The sequence below is a fragment of the Pteropus medius genome, unplaced genomic scaffold (genome assembly GCF_902729225.1).
Source record: "Pteropus medius unplaced genomic scaffold, Ma_sr-lr_union100, whole genome shotgun sequence".
NCBI classification, from domain to species: domain Eukaryota; kingdom Metazoa; phylum Chordata; class Mammalia; order Chiroptera; family Pteropodidae; genus Pteropus; species Pteropus medius.
The window spans coordinates 5,824,294-5,841,998 of record NW_024349519.1 but is presented as its reverse complement, the minus strand read 5'-3'; the positions used below and the strand labels follow the sequence as shown (position 1 = coordinate 5,841,998).

Sequence of the window (17,705 nt, the reverse complement as noted above, 5' to 3'; positions counted from 1 at the left end):
CCAAGTTTTAGATAAAATTCCGTCCATCAACTCAACTGATCAAGACACTTATTTCATTTCAACAGCTCCCAGAATTATGATTAGGCAACTGTGAATGGCATTTATATTTTTCTTTCTAGAAAATATCCAGTTTATTCATAAGAAAAATAAAAGTTTAAGAAAGTTCTTTAATATTTATTTCTATAGATGTCTAAATCCAAATGTGCATCTTAACAAGTGAAAAATTCCATATTCACTAAGTTCTTGAAAATTATTCTATAAACTATAACATATACAATTAAAGGAGAAAATACTTAGTTTTATTTTAAAGTAATTGTTTTTTATATTTCGGAGATTTTTTTCACAAAATTTACATATTGTTAGCAATAACCCAGTTTAATTTAGTATGCAACAGTTTGTGTGAATTTAACCTTTACTCCCAAGATTGTCTTAGCAAATAAAAACTTTAATTTCCTAGGTTTTATTATGCAAATTCCCACAAATGCTCTGTTAAATTCCACCTTCATCTGGTCACTGAGAAATGCAGAGTAAAATGTAGCCTGTTTGGACTGTGAAAGGAGGTAAACATAACAAATAGGTAATTTTTTGCACGTGTTAATATTTTAAAACAAAAAATACAAATATTTTGGGCTTTTCCATATTATAGATTTGGTATGAGTTTCAGAGTCATAAAAAGATCAGTAAAAGGGATTTTATGAAGAGGTATTCTAAAAATAAAATTACAGGCTATTTCTTGCCCCAAGAGAATTTTAAAAAATGTAATAGAAAAAAGAAAATGTCCCTGTAGCTCATGTTACATAGTTGATTAAAAGCAAAATCCCTGACACCAGCCTAGGGGAGGGTGAAGCCATCCAGCACAAATCCAGTTTGTATCTAAAGCTGGCAGTGAGAAGCAGATGGACTCCAGGTCCCAGGTCTTGTGTAATGGAAACAACCAGGGATTTTGATAGCTTTTGAGATCCATTCAGCTCCTGGGATGGGAGTTTGCACTTGTTCTTATGGTGTAAGATGACCCCTGGTGATCTGATTCTTCAAGTACTGATGGGACACATAGCCTCCTGAAAAGTCACTTACCCTCACTGCATGAGAGGGCTCATTTGCTAATTGAGGCCAATCCCTTTTCCTCCCCATTTCAGGTGTATCTGTGTGAACAAGTGCATCCCCAGCCCAGCCCCACTACATAGTGAAGTCCTATCTTTAGATTTCCCTTTCCTTTTCATTCTATCTACCACCCCCTTTCTCATGATGCACAGGAATATGTCTATATTACGTTTCTTCAATAAGTATTTGATGAATGAATAAACAAATGAATGAATGAGAGGTAAATTTTAAGTGAAAACAATTTGGGTAGATTTCACATTACAATCAACCTTCAAAGATATATAGGCATTTGCAAAATAAAAAAGTTAATACCCCAGATGATTGTCTATATTTTGGAACATTTAAACATGGAAACATTGTTTATGGGCTTCCCCCTCCCCCAAGAAATGTTTAAAATATATCACTAATATTTGTTTTTCTTATTTTAAAAGTAACACACTTATAGCACAAATTTTGGAAAAATTGAAAGAGGGTCAAAAAATAAAATCATACCCATTCTTAATCTAACCACTAAGAAATAAACCACTACTAACATTTTGCAAGTACAAAAAACATAGAGTTAGCAGGCCACCCATGCAGGGCTTCAAACTCAAAGCACCTAGGTTTCCATAGATCCAGAAGAGGGTCCTCAGTTTCCTGTATATTTTTTAAAAATTCTTTTTCATCAGTTAATCCAGAGGGTCCCTTGGGTATTGAAGCATTGTTTGATCCTAAACAAACTTAGTGGCTTCTGATTGCTAATCAGACTGTATTCAGTTACACTGAGAAATATAAGGCCAAATAAATAAGAATACTCCACAGACAAGATGGCTTGAGAAACGAAAATAATATCCAAGGGCTGCTTTAAAATACTGGAGTAACCCAATTACTTTAATGGGTATTGTCCTCAAGCCAGGGCCACTAAAACATGTACATGCCAACTAGACCAAAAGACAAGGATCAGCCCCTGTGTGACACCTCTCCCTGGGTTGCTTCAGAATCACAGTCATGAGCTCCCATCCATTTTTCTTTTTACATATGGACTTGATTTGGCCAACCTGCAATCCTGGTTATACCATCAGTTCTCCTTAATCAAAGGAATTAAGTTGTTGACATCTACAAACAGGTGACTTAACAAACATTGCTCCCAAAGTTTGGGAGACTAAAGTATTTTATCCTAAGAAAAAAGAAAGGCAAAGCAAAGGCAATAATTCTTTAAAATTACCATGTGCAGCAATGAATACATGATCATGGGGATTTTTAACATAGTCAAGGAAGTTATGATACTATTCCCCCAAATGTAGATTGAAAAGAGAAATGTATTATTAGTTATCACTCAGCATCTGTTTAGATTTCTTCTATCTGTGGTTTTCGAACTGCGTTCAAGGAACCAGGACCCCCATGTGGCTGGGGAGGAGACAAGGGCATTGATAGTGGGGCTACACCAGGAGTTCCAAGGTGTCAGGTAGATATACGATGCCCAGGTAAATCTGAATTTCAGTTAGGCAACCAATATTGCTTTAAGGACTTGTAATATTTGAAACATACTTATACTAAAAATTATCATTTGTCTGGAATTCAAATTTTGCATCTTGGGTGGGTTTTTGGTTTTTTTTTTGTATTTTTTTTTTTTATAACTCTGATAGCCCTATAACAAATCCCTTTTCTGCCTTCCAACAAGAGCAGTCCTACTCTCCATGCCGGGGTTCCAGATAATCTTGTGTGTGAGAGAAGTGTTTGGCTATCCAAAACTTTGAAAACCACCTTGCTAGATGAATCGAGGAAACACTCTGATTTCCACTGTCTGTGGATTTCCCATTAATAAAGTAGAGTGCATCTGGTTGCTGCGAAAATTAATTAAAGCTTGTAAAGCCCTTTGAAATTGGCATGTTCAACTGCATATGCTACAAAATATTTATCACACGCCAGACAGACTGCCTGAAAACATACTGATTGCTCAATGAACAATTAGATGGCAGAAATTCCAAAAGATGTTAAATCACAATTATCATATCACTACGTTGAAGAGCCACATATTGAAACACAAGGGCACTTTACAACCTAAGAAGTGAGTATATCTTTGAAAAGGAAAAAAAAAGAAAACATAATGATTTGTTTTTAAAAGTACAGTACTTTATATTGTTATGGATTCTTTCAGCTGAATCATAGTTTTTAAAACAGGAGTTCAAGAAATAACAATCAGGAAATGAAGAAAATAGTTCAGCTCCTATGACTCTATTGTCTGCTATTTCTGCTTTGTAAGGTTTTTTAAGCTTAAAAAAGAGTTTTTATAAAAACGAAACAGAGATACCAACACAATAAAACACATCTGGTGGCCACTTGGTGACATTCAGGCTTCTTTTTTCCCAACCATTAGCTTTCATGGAAAGCTCTAACAGTGCTAAAGCAAATGTCATAAAAGTATAACACTCATCATATAATGTTGTCTAAACACTTGAGGCTGAAATTGAAATCTGGCAGGGCAACTGATGAGTAAACAACTTTAGATTATTCCAACGTAACAATGAAAAGACACAAGTGTAAATACCTGGTGGATTGGCCAGGTAGAAGCAATGTTTAAGGAGGAGAATAGAGAGCTCTTATTCAGAAGTTTAAAGTCAACCACAGAAAAAAGACAGAACCACAACTAAAGTTGTCAAAATTCATATCTTATTTCTGATTGAAACTAAAGTTTTATAAAGGTGGCAATAAGTCCATGACCAAGAGCACAATTAATCTTAGAGCCAAATACAAAGACTTGCAATTCACTGAGCATCATGTTTGTCTCACGTTTCCTGCCTTTGCCCACAATTTTCTTTTTGCCTAGACTAGGTCATTCTCCAATTTAATGGCTTGGCCAACTCCTCTTCAGTCATTAATAGCCAGCTCAACCATCTCCTCCTCTTGGAAGCCTTCCTTAACAATCAGCACAGAACAAATAACTTCTGCCTTTATGCCACTATTATATCTAGTACATTTCTCTATTCCTGCCTCTATCACAATTTTTTGCAAGTAAATGCTTAAATGCCTTCCTTCTCTACAAAATAGGAAACTCTTTCAAGACAGGAACCCCTCTTATTTAGTGAGTGTATTCTCAGAGCCTAACACAGTGCCTGGCCAACCACAGGGGCTCCATAAGTTGCGTTAAAATAAAAATGATGCCCCCAAATGGAAATAAGACTGGGAGAGTTTAACGCTAAATGGTTAACATGCATTTATCTGTAAGTGCAATTTCTCCTTTGCAGAGAAAAGACAGCAGAGATTATGCAAAAGAGCTGCTATCACTCTGAAGTGACTAAATGGTCAGGAAAAGAGGCAGAAGATGAAAGGTTCTGTATAACCATTTGAGGAGCTATAATAACCGAAACCGCTGTGAATTGTTCCTAAAACATCTCTACGAAAGTATGCCAACTGTGACCTGGAGGGCTGGCCTCCAGACCAAGGGACATGTGCGCCTTTATTTTGATTCCACCCTCTAACAGTCTGCTGAGAAGGCCCACAAAGGTGTCATTAAGAAATGGAACATCTTCCTGCAGTACTTTCACACACTCATTACCATCTGATAGCGTTTGATCTTTGAGTCATGGCTGAAGTGACCCAGATTCAAACTGGTGATTATTAATGTCACATTTATACAGTCCTTCCTATAGAAACAGCACTTCACAGTCACTTACGAATCTGCAGGGAGATGCGTCACTGCTCATTGCCATGTTCATCCGAACAATTCACATACTCCATCTTCTTAGATATAATACAGATGCTATAACATCTCCCGGTGGGCCATTTGTAACTTCGGGCTCAGCCTAATTAGAATGTGAACAAGATCCAAGGTCCTGAGAATGTGCTTAAAAGTTAGTGATTTAATTAATCACAGTGCTGCAAAAATGGAACACCCAGGCCAGTAGGTATGGTGACATATGCCAACATTTAAGATTAATACAGAAAGAGTTTCACCATTTATTGCATATTTACATCAGCTTTTATTTGGAGAGAGGTGGAGATAAGAATATTATTACGGTTTTAAAAAATATTAGGAACATAACTAAAATGGATGTTGAGTTCTCTAAAGCTTCCGAAATTAATTCAAATTTAGTCAATGAACACACATATTTTAGACAAAGTTATAATCACTATTGATTACATAAGTAAGTGAACATACCGCTTTGAGTTCTACTTTTTAAAATTTCTACATTTCCTGTGCATAAACACAGCATTCACATTTGTAATTTTTAGTATGAATATAAGTATACCATTGTTGTAACTACATCAGATTAATAATTTGCTCTTAATATTACTGTATTTTTTTAGCTCCTCATATTGAGCTATAATGTAACCTATTAAACCAGACTTTTAGTAAGGGAAAGTGTATATTCTCTTAGTCTTTAAAACATAGATTTTGTTGAATTTTGAATTGGCCACACTGAATCATAAATAAAGAGACCATTTTTTAAAGTCACACCTGGCTAATATGAATAATTTTGGATAGATCGTTAAATAATTCTAGTTAGAGACTTAGGCTGTGATGATAATAATAATAAAAAAATAATAGCAGCTCCAATTTATTATCTCTACCCCTGACATTACAGCCTCCAAATCCAGTATTTCAGAATTAGAAATTTTGAGCCTAAAAAGTCGTTAGGCCACTCACTTTATAATTGAGGAAACTGAGGCACAGAGTAGGTAAAAAGTCTAGAAAATTAAGTGACTTATCCAAGATCACATGCAAGTTAGTAGTAGGAGAGGTTATCTAAAAACATTAACATGGAACAAAGATACATGGCAAATTTACAAAATAATAAAACATCATCAAACAATTTTATATCAATTTACAAGTACTTGCTTATTTTCCCTCTCTTTCTTATCTTTTCTTTCTAAAAACTGAACAGTAAATGACCAAACCAAAGCTCCTTAGGAAACTGCACCTTGAACTAACAGGCAGCTTCTTCATCAGTAAATTGGGGATAACCTTGGTTAGACCTCCACACAGACTGCAGTGAAGGTAAATGAGATGAATCTGAAAGTGCTTTGTGCACTTCAAAGGTATTAGCCTTATTATTAGTAAAGAACCCCCGAGTTAAAACACGATAATTTCTGGACAAATAAATTGGCTCAGCCCCTTAATAGGAAAGCTGACTCATTGCCAATCTAACCCTGGAAACTGAGACATTAAAATAATAATTTCAAGCAACTAGGTTTCCTACCAAGCTGGTTGAAATCACTTAGAGGATTAGCTTTTCACCTTTGGAATTTAAGTCAGGATTTCGTGAGTGAAAGACTGTCATCTTTGTTCTAACTGACAGGGCAACACCACAAGTCTGTCTGAAGATACTGCCTCTATTTTTTTCAATGGAGGGAAGTCACACAGCTTCCTTGCTGCAAATATTCAATCTTACTTCTATTAACATGGCATCCGTTTGCTATACGATTACATTTCATTGATCACTTTGTGGTGGAGAGAAAGAAGAGGAATGTTTGATCAGTCACTTTCCTCATATTCTATCAATTTCTCTGGCTTTATTTGAATAAGTGGGGAAACAGCTCAGAAATTCCCCTCCAGCTACAAAAACAAACAAACAAAAAAACAGAAAACCCCCCAAACAACAACAAAAATCTCTATTCTGGAAATTTTCACTCAGGTAGAAACAAAATACCGGTTTCTATTTGTCTTTACTTTATATATAAGTTTTAAATGGTCCACAAATGCTTACTCTGCAAAATGAAGATGGCCATTTGCTAACTTTATAGTCCTATTACAAGAATGAGGATATAAGCTTAAAACTCTCTAATCTGCTCAATACCACATATTATTAGATTGGGAAGGTGGTGCTCCCATTCGAAGCATAGTTAGCTCCTTATATTTCTGTAGTAATTCATTCTGCAGATATTTATTAAGCACCTACTCTATGCCAGGCATGATCTAAGATTGGAGATAAAGCAGTAGAAAACACAGCATATAGACTTCTTCATGGAACAGAGAGCTGTATAAGTAAATATCTGTTACATTGTGATAAGTGCTATGGAGAAAAGTAAAACAGGTTAAAGGGTATCAGGAGTGCTGGGTAGTGTCTGAGGGAAGGCAGGGGTGCTGCTATTTTATGTAGGGTGATCAGGAAGGCCTCCCTGATGTCAGATGACTTTTGAGCAGAGACCTAAAATGATGGAGCGAGCCACGAGCCCACCTGGAAAAACCTACATGTGTCTTTTTATATTAGCTTGATGTACAGCACAAACAAGGAGATTAGAGGTAAACTTCAGGAAAGTGAAACCTACAAATAATAAGCCTTTATACAATACTTGAACCAGCTCTCAATTTCTCTCTAATGATCCTTAAACCCTGTATATACAACTTAATCTATTTTTCTGACTAAAATGCCTCACAGTATCTCTTCACATAATAACTAAAGGAGTTCTCCAGCTATACTGTGCTAACAACCCAAGGAGATAATTCAGGTAGAAATTTCCACTCTGAGGCGATGATTATTTGACTTGGCAATGGGCATATAAGAGGGAAAAAAGAGCTGAAGCTAGCTGACTTTGCTACTAGTCATGCCTACACAGAGAAGAAGTGCATAAGAAATTGGACATTATCCAAGTTTTAAAGTTCTTTTAATTAAAAAACAAACAAAACAAAACAACAACCTCCCCCACCAAGAATGGCATGTACGACAACGAAAAGCTCAAGTAAGCTCGGCAAGTATCAAATTTCTCCTTTTGTTTGCACTATGTAGGACACAACTGGTAGTAGTACTGACAGGTTTAAGTTCTTTTTCTTTTGTCTCTTTATGCTCTACAGCAGTGGTGATAATGGATAATGATAGGAAATAACCCAAATTTTCAGACTGAAGACGAAAAAGCAAAGAAACACAATGAGCAACAAACCATTTTAATCAATTTCCGCAAAAACTATACAACAGAATTTTCCAATGCTTGATAATAAAACTTTCAGATACATAACAGTTATTATGAAAAAAATGGAGAGGGTGCTTATCATATTTTATTGTGACCCTCTGATTTATCTTAGTGTCTAGAACAAAAAATACATATATTGTAGAAATGAACCTCTGGACAGTATGGATGTGGACAGTTTTAAAGAATCTTATGTGTTATGAAAGATATGATAGGGAATCATGATGGTAGAAGGTTCAGAATAATTGCTGGCTATGAAAAATAATTATAATTAACTTGTTAAAAATTGCCTCGCTAAACCAAAAAAATGGGAATCAGCATTTTCGTTGAGAAAAACAAAGGGCTTAATCACACACACACTTTATTAAGAACTTGTATTAATAAAGATCCATTTAAAATTTTTATCTTTGTAATTCAAAATATTTAAAAATAAGACTTAAAATTATAATAAAGTTGTACATTTTTCAGATAAGCTTTGAAACCTTTAGGGTGATATGTTTGGGACCGTTTCTTACATGGCCACACATTAAGATGACAACAGAAAATTAGACATTTGAACAAACGCAGGAGCCCAAAAAGTAAGGAAACATAGGACAATCTATGTTTTTCATAGGGTAAACTATTTTTCAACAGTATGTTAATTATACTTTTAAGTATAATGTGCTCGATATCTTTTTCTTTTTGGTCAACCTCTAGCTATCTTCTCAGGTGAAGTACCTCCATAGTTAAATCAATGAGACCAATTGTTAATTTGGAAAAAAATACAATCGATACACTAGAGTATCCTGAAAGTCTGGAAACAAAGAAAATAATGTAGTTATGTTGTTTTTCAGATAAACGGTTATACCTATTGTTTTAAGTTTGGAGGTACTTTACCTGAAAGGTGTCTAGAGGTTGACAAAAAACATATTACTTGAAAGCATAACTAATATTACATTTTCAAAAAATGTCCCGACTTTCAGGCTCTCTGTAGTTGCCACGCGTCCATGACGCGCCAGGCGTTATGTAAGACGACGGGTACGCAGAGAACATGGTTCTGCCCACACATTAATCACCATCTACTCATAGGAGCAGAGGACACAGATCTTCCTGGAATTGGATAAAAATATCTATAATATTTTGACAGCAACACTAGGAACGAACATAGCTGTTAAGAATGTATGAATGAATGAATGAACAAAAAAGAAAGAAAGGAAAGAAGAAAGAAATGAAGGAAGGGAGGAAGGAAGGAAAAAGAAAGGAAGGAAGGGAGGAAGGGCGTTCAGTCTACTAGGATTAGAAACATAAAATTTAGAAATGGAAGGTAATCTTAGAGGTCATCTAATTTAGTGGCTCTTAACCAGCTGTGCATTAAATTACCTGAGGAGCTTTTTCTAATTAAATGTGCAAGACCCCACCCCAAACCTACTGCCTTAAAAATCTCTATGTATTTGCATTTTGAAAAAGCTCTATAGGTGTTTATGATGCAAACTTTTGGTTAACATGTACTGATCTAGCCTGATTCCCTCACTTTATATATGAGGAACCGAGGCTGAGAGAGGCCGAGAGATTGACTTGAAATCACAGTTATTGTACTATAGTCCAAGTTTTCTGATTTTCAGAAAGACTACAGAAAAATAATCTTTTCCTTCACTGTTATACCTCATCGCTACTATCTATTCTTGAATTTCTGCTCAAGAATATAGAAGATAAATGAACAAGTATTTGGCCAAAAGTTACTGAACCAAGGTAAGAAAGCCAGTGTCTACAGGCAACACAAACATATAAATAACAACCACAACAAAAAGACCCATTATATACCAGAGTAACCTGGTTGATCCCTGTTTAACCAGACAAATCAAACTAGTTAAAAACACTCCCACACAAATATTATTCCCATCAGTGTCTTATTTCACCACCTTAATAAATAATAATTTTGGTTTCCGTGGGTAAGGAAGGGAAAAGAAGAGTGTGATTTTTCAGGTTTCTTCCTTAAAATACAGAAGTTTAAAAAAAATTCATTTCCAGTACTTCAATATGAAGTAATCCTGGTCTTCTTTTAATGCTTTTGGCAGTATTTGAGGACATGTTTTTGGCTATCAGCCTGCTAAGCTGTTTAAGCTTACAGAAGGTCCACAAAGAGAATGTATATGATTAACTTAGTTAAACACAAACATCTTCTCTGTATATTTTATTCCCTCCCTCCACATTCACAAAAACATAAAAGGCTAAATAAAGCATTTCAGAACTAGGCAAGGGGGCAAGTTATTTATCACTTCAACTCCTTTCTCAAGGCTTGTGTAAATAAGAACTAAGGCAACTCAATGAAATTATTCACATGATCCTTGCAATGAACAAAGCTAAGCATCAGAAAGCAGTTCAAAATTCCTTTGGAGCACATGTATTTCCTTACAAGAAACATCTGTGACTCTCTAATATACTTCAGACATTGCTTTATCTCTCTCTAAAAATTATGTAACATGCATATATCTCAAGCACTGAACACACTTATTAATTACATAGTCACAGAAGAATTTAAAATGCCATCTCTTTGACACACATTATAACAAGTATTTCAACACTAGAGCACTAAGCACTAAGCAGTCATCTTATATAAAATCTAACCATTCCCTAAATTGTTTGGAAGAGATGTTTTAAAGCAAAACGAATGCCATACTATCTAGCTCTTTTTCAGATCTTCACTCGAATAATTTAGATTATTCGAGTATATAAATAACAGTTGGAAATATCAATTACGTTTAACAAGTTACAAGTTTCTTCAGAAGATCACCATATTATTTGCTTATCAGTGAGATAAAAGAAAAAAAGTATAAATGCCTTTAGTTAAATTATAACGTGGTTTAAGTCAGTTTCCTATTATTAGACTGAAAGAGTGGTGTGTGTATGTGTGTGTGTGTGTGTGTGTGTTTGTGCATGCGCGCGCACGTGCATGAGCGTGTGCACATCAAGAAGACAGCATTTTAACGAGGGCACAGGAGCTGGCCAACATAGAAAAGGGTTTTAATAGACTTTCTATTTCAACCGTAGTTACTGTGGGTTTTGTCACTATAGCAATGGGCCTGTGTAGGGCAAGTGTCTGGCAGGCTGGGGTGCTCAGCTGGTAAAGCAACATAAACCTCATTTTACCTCGAGCTGAGCAAATTTCCTCTAAGAAGGTTTGCTTAATTGAAAGACAGTTTCCAAGGATAAAAGAAATGTCTAAGCATTGGTTGGTGGGCACTGCTTCACAGTACACTGCTATACTAAGGCTAACCTCACACCTTCTCCTAGATTTGATCAAAGGCCTCCACTATGGTTCATTAGGGTCGTTCCTTGGATCTAGGCAGTAACGTAACCTCCAGGATCTCAATGATGCCTGCAACCTGGGTTAATTTCAGCTGTCTCTACAGGGGCTACATGAAACATGGCATTTACAAATTTGGATTATACAGCACTATTTATTACATGATGGAGAATTTCCAAAAATGCCAGAAGAGATGTTGGCATTTATGCAAGTCAACTACTGTTCAACCCAAAGAAGCACTATATTCCATAGGATATTTTTGCCAGGATTGAAAGAGCCTATGTGAAAACACCTTAATTAGGACCATCTTAGCACCTCGCTATTGGATAGCCTCTAGCTCTAGGTGTTATGTTTCAAATGGGCCAACAAACCATCCTAGAAACAGAACTCTCCAGTCCTGTAACCAGTCTCTTCACTCCAAGCCCTGAGAGTGTATATTTTCTTATTTTCGGATTTAATAAGTCAAGTATATCTGGTACCTATTAAAAGATTTAAACCACTACTATTTTAAAAGCTTTCAGTGTTAGGAGATTTCAAGTCCACGGAAGGGTCAAATATGGAGGGTTTGGTTCCTGTGAAATGGTGAAATTATTTGCTGCTTTCTCTCCCTGCTCATTTTAAGAATTTTCTCACTGACCTTTCTGTACCCTTTCAATGTGTTTTTAACACATGTTCATGGAATATGAAGGAAAGACAGTGCACCAAATAATCTCCAGTGACCTAAAAATATAATTATAATAATAGATCCCTATAAAAGGAAGGGGAAAAACTTGAAAACATTAACTACTTAAAATATACTATCAGATAAACTTTTCCCCTTTTCTTCTTTGGGGAACTCTAAACTGCTGTACAATGTTTCTTTCAAATTTCTTTTATTGAATAGTTCAGGTATGTCTGCTCATAGCAAACGTCTATCCTAGAAAACCATCACATCAAGTGGTGGCTACTTTATATCGAACTTTTTTTCTTAAAGGCAACAAAAATTGGCGGGGTGGAGGTGAGGGAGAAGGTGGTTATAAAAAACTTCACAGGAAACCAAATAGCCTTTATTTAAATTAAAAGCAATCACAGCCTGATTCTTGGAACACACTTCGAAATGCTTTTTGGCATGCAGCTGCTACATGCCGCCAATATTGTATGTAATTGGAAACATTTCAAACAGAATTGTTACCAAAGTCAAAGACCATAATTGCGAGCTGTGGGATCTGTGCCTCAGATAAAAGAAGGGCAGCTGAGTTAAAGCACGCTGCTCAGAGGAGTCTACTTATGGGTCTGCATCTGACTGCAATATTTTCACTGTCTTATCGACAAAGCTTTCTTTCCAGAGACCCAAAGAGAAAAGAAGGAAACAGAGAGAAGCATACACAAAGCAAAAGCTGGTGGGTGCTATAAATCAGCAATTGGGACAAAACTCTTAGAAAGGAGTACATGACATCAGCACTAGAACAACTGAAATAACACAGCCCTAACTTTTTTCTCCTGCAGTGTAATCCACTAGAAATGAAAGGCATCTCTCCCAAGAGTTCACCCCAAATCTACCAGTAAGAAAAATACAACTGCAGTTTAATTGGTCAGTTGTTTTTTAGGCTCACTTAGGACCAAACTTATGGACAGGCGGAGAAAAGCTAAGTAAAGGTAAATGACAGCTACTCGGTAGTTTATCTCTCTAAATTTTAAAATGTTTACATTTTCTTCTGCCTTTCTGACATTTTTATTTTTATTTTAAATTTAAAATCTCTCTTTATAAAGAAATGAACCTAGAAGGATCTAATCAGTTCAGGCTGGGCAATCATTCTCGTTCCTACAGAGAAGTCCCTACAGAAGACCAAAATGCAGTTAGAATTTAGCTCAAATGTGCACACAAGACAGAGACACAAGAAGAATTATTACATTCTTGTTGAGAGGTTTGATCCCCCCTAGTAACTGGAAACAGTGCCAATGTACCACTGGCTCAGGAATGGTTCTTGGAAAAATCGTGTCATTCTGGCACGCAGAAAAATGATCCGATTATTCTGTCGTATCGCCGCGCCAGAAGTGTCATGACATCAGCATGCTCCAACTTGTGAAGAATGTCTCTTCCCACCATCTCTCCTTCAGCAGAGGGGGAATGGGGGAAACGAAGGTATAAGTGGATCCCCATGCAATGCCAGGCCAGTCCTTTCCCACTGTGCCAAAATGTTGCTTCACCAACACACATGCAGTTAACATCCTTGGCTTCAGTACAGCATGGCCATAGACAAGAATGTGTAATTACTTGTTACTGGGGGAGCTTAGGCACTATACTCATGTGTGTCTAGCAGTGGAGAAATCCAGAAGCAGGGGCTGCTGAAGTTTCCCTGTTGCCATCTTGGTCCCGAGTACTCTGTTCTGGAACGCTGGCTCCACGTGCTGCCTGAGGTTTCAAGGAACTGCACCAGTGTAGGACTTGGCACCCAGATTATTGTATTTTCCTCTCCCAACTCATTTGTTCGCACCAACCTCCTAAGATATTAGTGCACAATCTGGTAATGCTTTATTCTGTGACCACAAGAAAAAGCGGTAATGGTTCCTTAAAACACGAACTAGCCAGCCACCTACCCACCCACCCAACCATCCACCCAACCAACCAACCAAGAAAGATAGCTCATTCATTTTCCTAACTCCTCTTTATTGTGGAATAATTGCCCCTAGATTTAAGCAAATTGAATATTCTTACACTAGTAAGAGTTCAACAATTGATATTATTTTACATAAAGTGAAGGGAAATAAGAGAGCTGTTTTTCTAAGTGGAAGAAGTCTATCCTGGTCAAGTGACATCTTTATATTTCTAGACACAGATGAGAATCACTCTAATTTTTAAAATTACGTTCCTTCTTTAAAAAGAAAATTTTATTCTTTGTAAAAGACTAACCAGGAAAGTAACTACAATAACTAGAATACCTGTGTTGATGATCTTTCCTGAAAACTATATTGGGCAATCTAAACTATAGGTATATTACTTAAACTATAAGTAACTAAGAGTTACTTAATTACTGGAAGGAATTTTAAAAATATTTGTTCCATTTTATGAGTATTATGAACAGTCACTTATAATACTCAATTCTGTGTTTTGTTATTATTAAGTCATTATAAAAGGTTTTAGAGAAGTTATGTTACAATGTCATTTTTTAAAACTTGGATTTCAGCTTACTTTTTAAAATCCTTAATTAAAGAAACTTCAAAATTTAACCTCTTCTTTTATGTCTTTTCAGATTCATCATCAGAGAGGCTTTTGGAAACAACCAGAACCTTTTACCCACATTTAATAGTTTAGCTATTAAACCTATAAGGTTTTTTTTTTCTCCCCTGATGATATTAGATTTTATTTCGGTGACCCAAGCTGACTCATTACAACCTCCTTTATTATGGAGACAAATGGTGGTTCCATGGTTCTTGATTATAAAAACATGATAAACTTTTAAAGTTTCATTGGTATTACCGGCAGAACTGTTTAAATCTGTCATTTTAGTAAAATATATCACGTTTCTTTTAAAAACTTATAAACCAGTAGGCTTAATTTAGTACCAATTAGTAACAAATTAAGGATGGAAAAATTAATTTACTAAACCCATTTGCTCACATCAATATGGCTACCTCTATGTACCATCCAGTTTTTTCTCCCTCCTTCCCCCGCTTCCCTCTCTCCTTCCCTCTCTCCTTCCTCATTTCCTTCTACCTAGACTTATTCACAAGAATGAGTCACTATTGTTAGCATGACGTATTAAAACAGATTTTTCAAGTTAGTCAGCAAGTGTGCTAACTCTTGACTGTGGGTAACGTCCATTTATTTCTAGCATCTTTTAGTTTTAATATGTAGAGCACATGCATTGTTAACCTTTAAATCCTTTGTATAAACATTTCTGGAAGAGCTTGTAAAATATCTCCTTCTGTGTTTCCTGACTCGCCAGTTGATGGCATTTAGAAACCCTCTGGTACCAGCAGGTGCTGTATTTTGCTTTCTTCAGGCTCCAGCTGGGCTACAATGACAGATTTCTGTCCCAGGCCAAGCCCAGCCATCTAGGCTAGGACCACATTGGAGGCAAACTGAACCAGGCCCCACCAGACAGCAAGATAAATGGCTGCTGTTTAAGTTTAAAATCCCCTGGTGGGAGTAAATATTATTCCAGAGAAAAGGACTTGACAAATATTGCATCATCCTTCCAGAGCTGTCTTGATTAAAGCAGAATCTTTGGATTAAGTTGGTGCTTAATTCAAAATGTATCTATCTTGCTGTCATGGGATTTTTTTTTTCTTCCCAGATCCTGAAAACAGACATATTGTTGGGGATGGTCAAACAAGGCTGCTGCCTCCCAAGGGGCTACAGTCCATTCCTGATAATAGAAGGCGGCTGAACATTGACACTTCACTGAAGATAATGGAGACAGCAGAGGCTTAGTGGAAAAAGGCCAGTTGTCACCTAAGTGACAGGCAACAGCTGAGCTCACACATCTGGAGCTGGATCTGGGCAAACATTCAGCAAACCCTCACCCATCTATACCTTGGGCCTATCTGAAAGGACAGAAGGAAGTTCCTTTCACTCCAAAAGTACATTTAAAAATATCTGATGGTGAATCCCATCAATTATATAACATCAACTGCAGACACGGCCTTCTGAAATACTGATTAAAATGAAGAGGTAGACAAAACTGTCCGGTGTGCACAGAGACAATTTCATTAAGTATAGTTTGTCCTTCATAAATTCCATCCTAAACGCCTCTCTCTCNCTCTCTCTCTCGTTCTCTCTCTCGCTCTCACTCTCGCTCTCTATCTCTTCTCTCTCTCTCTCCCGCTCTCTCTCTCTCCCTCTCTCCCTCTCTCTCTACATATATATGCTTTTTATAGCACGAATGCATCTGAACTCTTCCAGAGAGACAAGATGTTCTTTTCTTAAGCAGGTTCCCATGGTGTGTTCTTCACCTTGCTCATGGCTGCAGTTCTGCCTCGCGTCCGCTTTGTAAAATCAGCAAGCAAACGTGTTTGGCTTGTGGTTCTGAATCCTCTTTAGGCAAGCTGGAACCCAGTGCAGTGCCAGCTGTCTTTCCCCCATCCCCACCTCGTTCTTCAGCCTCCCAAAGACAATCTGTGGACAATTTCCCCAAAGTCCCAAAATAACACGGCACTGCCAATAGTCACTGGCGATGTCGTTTGTTTTTCTTAGAGGGCAATGAAAATTTAACAGCTTTCTGCTGCATCCGGAGTCCTAGTCCTGCTAATCATTAACATGCCCAGTTTCTTCAACTTTTTCTGCCTAAAGAGAAGAAGACGCTCCCATTCTTTCCTATATACGTGCTACATTCAGAAAACACCTTCGCCCGGATTGGAAAGGGGCGGGGAGCTAATGCACCCCCTGCCAAAAAGCAATCGGCCCTCTTCCTAGAGCCTTAGGAAAGAATCGGTACCCTCCTTCCCGACGCCAGTAGGTGACGGGCGATCCTAAACCGCAGACACATGCCAACGCACCCTCGCTTCCCTGCGCCAGCATCGCCCCAACTCGGGCCATTGAACGGGTTTCCACGCAGGAGAGAATCAAGGGAAGAGTTGGCTGTGATGCAGCAAACAGGAGCCATGCGGGCAGCCTATCTGAAGCCCTCTTGGTGCTGCAGCCCAATATCTGCTTTCACTGTCTACTTAGCCCAACAAACAGACTGTGACCTTCTCCCTTATTTTCTGCCACACCAACCCAGTCTGGACTCTGGGTGTCACAATCCCCACCCCCGCCTCCTGCGCGTCCCTCAGTGAGCAGTGACACCGAAGATGTCCGGCCCTTCCCCTGCGGTGCTCGCTCCCCGCCGCCGCGACCGCAGACCCTCTGCAGAGCCCGCCTGGAGCCGGGCTGCCACTCACCCCGCGCAAAGGACAGGGAACTCGACTGGACGGTCCTCGGCGCCGCGCCGGGGCTGCGGGGCTGCGGTCCGTGGCTTCAGGGGTGGGCGAAGGTGGGCAGCCCGCGAACCATCCAGAGTCCAGAAAGTCGCCGTGCAGGTCGCGGCGCCCCTCCGGGAAGTCAGTGCAGGCGGCGCGAGGCTGACACGTCCCGGGGCGCGCTGTCGGGCGGCGCCGGCCGCGAGAGGGACGCGGCGCTGGCAGCCGGCTGCAGGGGGAGTGCGCTCCGACTCCGAGCCCCGCGCCGCCGCGCCGCCGCGCACCCCGCCCTCGGCCCGGCGGGAGCGAAAACGCGGAGCGCGGACACCGCGGCGGGATCCAGGCAGCTCGGCGCGCCCACGCGCACCCCTGCTCGGCCCCCAAGGCGGGGTCAATGCCTGACTCCCAGTGGCGAGGCAAGAGGGCGAGCGTGCGGCCCGCTGGGCAGGACTGACTCCGCGCGCAACGGGCAGGGCTGAGCTGGGGGCGGGTTAACCAGGCGCAGCCCAGGTTCTCAAGTGCAGCTAGGTCATCTCCTCTCCCCCCGCCCTCGATT

At 38.7% G+C, this 17,705-nt stretch overlaps 1 protein-coding gene across 2 annotated transcripts in view; it reads right to left on the bottom strand.

Moving 5' to 3' along the window:
- Positions 1-17,264, bottom strand: part of PRICKLE1 (prickle planar cell polarity protein 1) — a 97,211-nt gene extending 79,947 nt beyond the window's left edge. For both annotated transcript variants that reach the window (XM_039882264.1, XM_039882266.1), the window contains exon 1: positions 17,132-17,264. The gene's annotated coding sequence lies outside the window, so the exon portion shown is untranslated. The remainder of the gene's footprint in view (positions 1-17,131) is intronic.
- Positions 17,265-17,705: the final 441 nt, after the last annotated feature.